The sequence below is a fragment of the Eptesicus fuscus genome, chromosome 12 (assembly GCF_027574615.1).
Source record: "Eptesicus fuscus isolate TK198812 chromosome 12, DD_ASM_mEF_20220401, whole genome shotgun sequence".
Taxonomy (NCBI): Eukaryota; Metazoa; Chordata; class Mammalia; order Chiroptera; family Vespertilionidae; genus Eptesicus; species Eptesicus fuscus.
In genome coordinates, this window is record NC_072484.1 from 73,715,723 (window position 1) to 73,722,184 (window position 6,462).

Below are 6,462 nucleotides of genomic sequence, written 5' to 3' on the forward strand. Positions count from 1 at the left end.
TGACTCAAAAGTCTACTGGGTAGAATAAATCTTAATGTTAAACAATAAATAGATAAAGTAACTTAGACACTTGTGAGAAAAGTTTAAACAGTACCTTAGAGATTTTTAGACAAAATACAGATGAGGATGGAGAGAAAAAAGCAAATATGGCATAGAAAGAAAAATAAGAGGGCAGGAGGTTCCCAATGATTCTCCTGAGGAAAGCAGTTGAGAAACAAAATTATTACAGCCTCAGTTTCCCCAACAGTCAGGGAAAAGCCAATAAGGGAAGTATACAGTTTTAATAAAATAAGACAGATATGATAAAATATTTTTTACTTTTTATTTATTTGATTTTTTTGAAAGAGAAAGAGAGGGGGAAAGAAAGAGAGAGAGAATAATCAATTTGTTGTTCCACTTATTTATATACTCATTGGTTGATTCTTGTATGTGGCCTGACTGGGGATTGAACCCTTGAACCTTGGTGTATCGGATGACGCTCCAACCAACTGAGCTACCCAGCCAGGCTGGTATGATAAAATTTAAAAATAGAATATGATGGAAGAGCTTACTTTATTCAAAAGAAACATATGTCAAGTAACATATCAAGAAAATGTGCAGTGACCTTCATGAAGTGAATATATTTATCAAGCACATACAATGTGTCAGAAACTGGAATCCAACACATGCTCTCAAGGAGCTTAGAGTCTACAATCTCAAATGCCTTTTCTATTTCAACCACATGTACATCACCTCAACTTGTTCCAGTGACTAAATAAGGACATATCTGTGAGAAAGCTATTACTCTCTGAAAGCACAGTCTTTCTGAGGACACGCACAGAAGAGGGAAAGAAGGGAGCAGAACCAAGGGTGATTTGGCACAGTTAGACAGATGTCTAAGAACACATCAGGAAGAACAAAGCCCCAAAGAGGCTTGATTTTTTTTTTCTTAGTAAACACTATTTAACTACAGCATACATACCCCAGAGCACAACAATCACAATTGTATTGCTCAACTCATTTTCACAAAAGGAACACACCTATATAATAAGCACCCAGATCAAAAAACAGGACACAGCCAGCATCTCCAGAAGCCTCATGGCTCCTTTTAATCATTGCATACCCCGAACCCCACCCCTGGCCAAGGCTACTCTCTTGATTTCTAACACTATATCTTAGTTTTGCCAAAAACAGCTCACTTTCTTAAAACTACTTTGCTTAGGTGTGACCTACACATATTTAATGTGTAAAATTAAGCACCACCAAGTCAAGGTACTGACCATTTATTTCTATCATCCTTAAAAATGTCCTGTGTCCTTTTATAATCCAGCTCTCCTTCTTCCCCTATCCCTAGGTGACCTCTGATCTGTTTCTGTCAGTTATATGTTAGTTTACATTTTGCAAAATTTATACAAATGGCATCATACATGAAATGGGATCGTATACTCTTTTTTTTGGGGGGGTGGAGGATGAGGGGTTTGGCTTCTTTGACTCAATGTAATATTTTGAAATTAATCTATGTTGTTTTGTAAATCAATGGTTTGTTGCTTTGTATTGATGAGGAGTATCCTATTGTATGAATATACCACAATTTGTTTATACATTCACATGTTGAGGGATATATGGTTTGTGTACAGGCTTATGGGTATTACAAATAAATTTGTTGTGAGTATTCATGACCAAGTCTTTGTAGAAATATAAGCTTTCATTTTTCTTGGGCAAATTCCTAAGAGTGGAATGGCTGGGTCATATTGTAGGTGTGTTTAACTTTTAAAGATACTGTCAAACTGTCTTCCAAAGTAGTGTACCATTTATATTCTCAACAGCAGTGTATGAGAGGTGGCAGTTGCACCACATTCTCATCCATACTTGCTATTATCAGTCTTTTAGAGTTCAATTATTCTGTGGATGTATAGGAATGTCATTGAGGGACTCATTTTTCTGATTATTAGTGATGTTAAGCACTTATTCATGTACTTCAGAGCCATTCTCATATATTGTTTTCTGAGTGACTTTAAAAAAAAAAATCCAAGATCAGCAAAAGAGACAAATAAATGTTCAGAGGCAAGAGAAGGAAGAGTGGATAATAGATGCAGTGTTGACTGATAATAAGGACAATGCAGATTCTGTAACACCTATTTTGCTTTATCCTCTATTTCAAGGAGAAAACTCTTCAGGCTCAAAGGAGGAAAGGCGGTCTCACATATAGCAAGAAATAGTAGATCGATAAGACAAAATGGAAATTGAGGAAATGACCTAGTGGCCTACCAATAACCATTTCCCTCTTTTTTTTTTTAGAACTTCCAAATCTTAGCTAAATATAGGATAACCAATCTCCCTGTTTGCCCAGGATGCAGGACTTTCAGTACTGCTACTGGAAAAGACTTGGGTAAACCAGGATGAGTTGGTCACTCTAGGTCCTTGGTTATCCAAAATGAAGATGGTTATTTCCCAGCCTCCCTTTCAGCTAGATGTGGCAATGTGATTAAGTCATGACCAATGAAATAAAAGCCAAAGTGATGTCTGAACTTTCTGGGTTGTTCACATTAAACAAAAGAACATGCCTTGGCCAGTGTGGCTCAGTTGGTTGGGCAACATCCCGTGTACCAAAAGGTTGCTGTTTTGATTCCTGGTAAGGGCACATACCCAGGTTGTGGGCTTGATCCCTGGTAGGGGGCGTGGAGGAGGCAGCAGATTGATGTTTCACATCAATGGTGTTTTTTTTCTCTCTCTTTCTCTCTCCCTCTGTCTTCCCCTCTCTCTCAAAATCAATAATAATAAAAAAAATCTTTTTTAAAAAACATGCTCTCCCCTTTCTTCCTTTCTGTCTTTCCACTAGCTCAAGTGAAGAAGTGAGAGAAGCCATCTTAAATGTCAGATAGAAGCAGCCTGTTAAGAATGCCAGAGCAGCCGAAACCGGTTTGGCTCAGTGGATAGAGTGTCAGCCTGCGGACTGAAAGGTCCCAGGTTCAATTCCAGTCAAGGGCATGTACCTTGGTTGCGGGCACATCCCCAGGGGGGGTGTGCAGGAGGCAGCTGATCGATGTTTCTAACTCTCTATCCCTCTCCCTTCCTCTCTGTAAAAAATCATCAATAAAATATAAAAAATAAAAATAAAAGGTTTAAAAAAAAAAAAAAAGAATGCCAGAGCAACAGGAGAGGAGGACACGGAGTTCCCTGGTTATTATAAAGCTGCCGTAACAACCAGATGTGCTTACCCAGTTTTTATTTGAGAGAGAAATAGACTTCTAGTTTGCTTAAGACCCTGTATTTTAGGCCTCCTTTTACAGCTGCCTACCTAATGTAGTATTTAAGAGCTCAACCAGGTAGGCTACATGATTTCAATAGATTTAAATATTTTTTATCTTCAAAAGAGGAAAGAATGGTCCATAAACCCCAAACTGGTGTGTTACATGGCACTCTTGGGTCATTTTCTAGGATTGATTAATAAAAGGATGTTGGTGAGTCACCTGAGAAAGGCTGCAGAGATTGCTAGGCTCGAAAATGGTTGTACCAAGAACAAGTCTTGTTGAACTGGTCTTGGATTCACTCTTTGGAGATGGTTGCTATACTGGTGGGTCAACAAAACATGCACTTGTAACAAGGCTACTGACAAGAACATACATGACATCCATGCAGATTTGTTCTTGGTACAAGTTCAACAAGGTTCATTAATAACTGGTTGAACAATCATGCCCATAGGGTATTGGGTAATGCATCAACATCAGCATGGAAGCACATTTCAAGAGGTAAGCCTGATCTAGCTAAATATTTTATCTGTGATTTGGATGAATAGATAGTGAAGTACTCATCAAGTTGTCAGATGACAAGGAAAACCAGTAAATTCTAATGTGGACAGAATCAGGACTAAAAGTTCTTGCGGGCTAGAATGGCAGGATGAAACTAACAAAGTAAAATGATAAATGTGTGTTCATGCACTCAGACTTAAAAAAAAAACCCACACCCATCCAGTAAGATAAGAAACGGGGGAGATATGAATTAGTATTAGGTATGGAGAAGAATTGTGACGTTTTAGATGATGACTCAAAATGAGTCAACAGGGCAAAGCTGAAGCAGCTCTGACTGACTGCATTGATAGAGGGACAGTGTCTGCCATGGGAGGTATGGCTCTGCTAGCAACATTCAAAGCGGCTGTTCTCATGCCACACTGTGAAAGATACAGCTTTAAGAAGTGGGGACATGAAACTGACCTCAAGTACTGGACGGCCATCCTGTGGCACGCTACGCAGCCACGGTCCCTTGCTCTGATGCTCACCTTTCACTCCTCTGTCTTATCTGACTAGCCTCCTGCTTCCGACTTTTTGCATGCCACTCTGTTCCTGTTACTTACTCTTCCGTATTGGTTGAGTACTGCTGCTCTCTGCTTTGGGAACTGTCTTGCTGACCTGAGACCTTGATGTCAGGGAGACTGGGTGGACAAAAAAGTGGAGGAGCTAAGGGTGAGAATCACAAGTACTTCCTCTTAAAGAGATATCTGTTCAGATTGTGAGATGCATCAAGAAAGTAGTCAAAAGTAGCAACTTTTTAATATGTTCTTTCCTCTGAATTGTAGAAGTTGCTGTGCTTCTGAGAACTAATGGGTAACATGAGCAGTATGACTTACTACATACCTTAAATAACTCTCCTAAAGAAACAAACTAAACCTGCTGAACACAAATTTAAAATATATGTATTTATAAATGCATCACCAAACTTGCAGTAAAAAAGCCTCACAAGCCCTGGCTGGGTCGTTCAGTTGGTTAGAATGTCCTCTTCACACGCCAAGGTTGCAGGTTTGATCCCTGGTCAGGGCACGTATAAGAGTCAACAAATAAATGCATGAATGTGCAGAACAGCAAATTGATGTTTCTCTCTTTCTCAATTTTTAAAAAAGATTTTTTAAAAAGCCTCACAAGCCAAAAGTAAAATGAAAGTTGAAATCCAAGTGGGAAAGATAGCCTTGGGTTGGCTTTCCTCTGGAGGCCACCTGCCTAGCCCTGGTGACCTTGAGCTTTCATTGGGTGGCACTTCAGGACACCATGAAGAGAAAGCTAAAATTCAAGACCTATCCTCATACTACCTAAAGCAATCTACAGATTCAAAAGCTCTCTGGAGTCTCTAACCTCACACCAGAGGTTAGAATTTCAACATATGAATTTGGGCATGGGGGGCAACACAAACATTTAGTCTATAAGAGACACCAGGACAATTCAATGGAAGAAAGAATAATATTTACAGAAATTTGTTCTGGGCCAACTGTATATTCACATGCAAAAGAATGAATTTGGACTTTTATTTCATACCATATACACAGATTAACTCAGAATGGATCTAAGACCTAAATGTAAGAGTTAAAGCTATAAAACTCTTATAAGAAAACATAGGAGCAAGTTTTTGTGACCCTGGGTTAGGCAATAGTTTCTTAGATATGATATGAAAAGCATAAGCAACTACTGAAAAAGTAGGTAAATTGGATTTCACCAAAACTAAGAAATTCGTTCTTCAATAGACTCCCTTAAGAAAGTGAAAAGAGAACCCACAGAATGGGAAATATATTTGTAAATTATATATCTGATAAGGGACTTATATTTGGAAAATATAAAAATCTCTTACAACTCAACAATAAAGACAAATAACCCATTTTTAAAAAAAAAAATGGACAAAGCATTTGACTAGACATTTTTCCAAAAGAAGACATGTACCAATTAGCACATATAAAGATACTCAACCTCATTAGTCATTAGGAAATTTTTAATCAAAACCATAATGAGACACTAACACTCCACACCCACTAGGATGGCCATAATAAAAAAGATGGAAATACAAGGTGCTGGCAAGGATGTAGGAAAATTGGAACTCTCATGCATTGCTGGTGGGAATATAAAATTATCCAGCCACTTTGGAAAACAGTCCAGTAGTTCCTTAGATTATTAAACAAGAGTTACCACATAACCCAGTAACTCTATTCCTAGGTATATAACCAAGAGAATTGAAAACATATGTCCACACAAAAACTTGTACATGAATTTTCATAGCAGCATTATTCGTAATAGCCAAAAAGTGGAAACTGCTCAGATGTCTATCAACTGGTGAATGGTTAACAAAAGGTGGAATGGAATATGGTACATACAATGGAATATTATTTCACAATAAAATGGAATGAAGTACTGATACAACATGAATGAACCTTGAAAAAAATTATGCTAGTGACAAAAAGTCAGACACAAAAGGCCACATGTTGAAGGTTTCCATTCATATGAAATGCCCATAACAGGCAAATCCGTAGAGACAGAAAGTAGATTAGTGGTTCCGAGGAATTGGGAGGAGAAGGGAAAGTAGAGTGACTGCTGATGGGTATGGAGTTTCTTTCTGAGGTGATGACAATGTTCTGGACATTGATAATGCTGGTAGATGCACAACTCTATAACTATACTAAGAAACACTAAATTCGTACACTTCATAAATCCTAAAAGTTTTCATCAC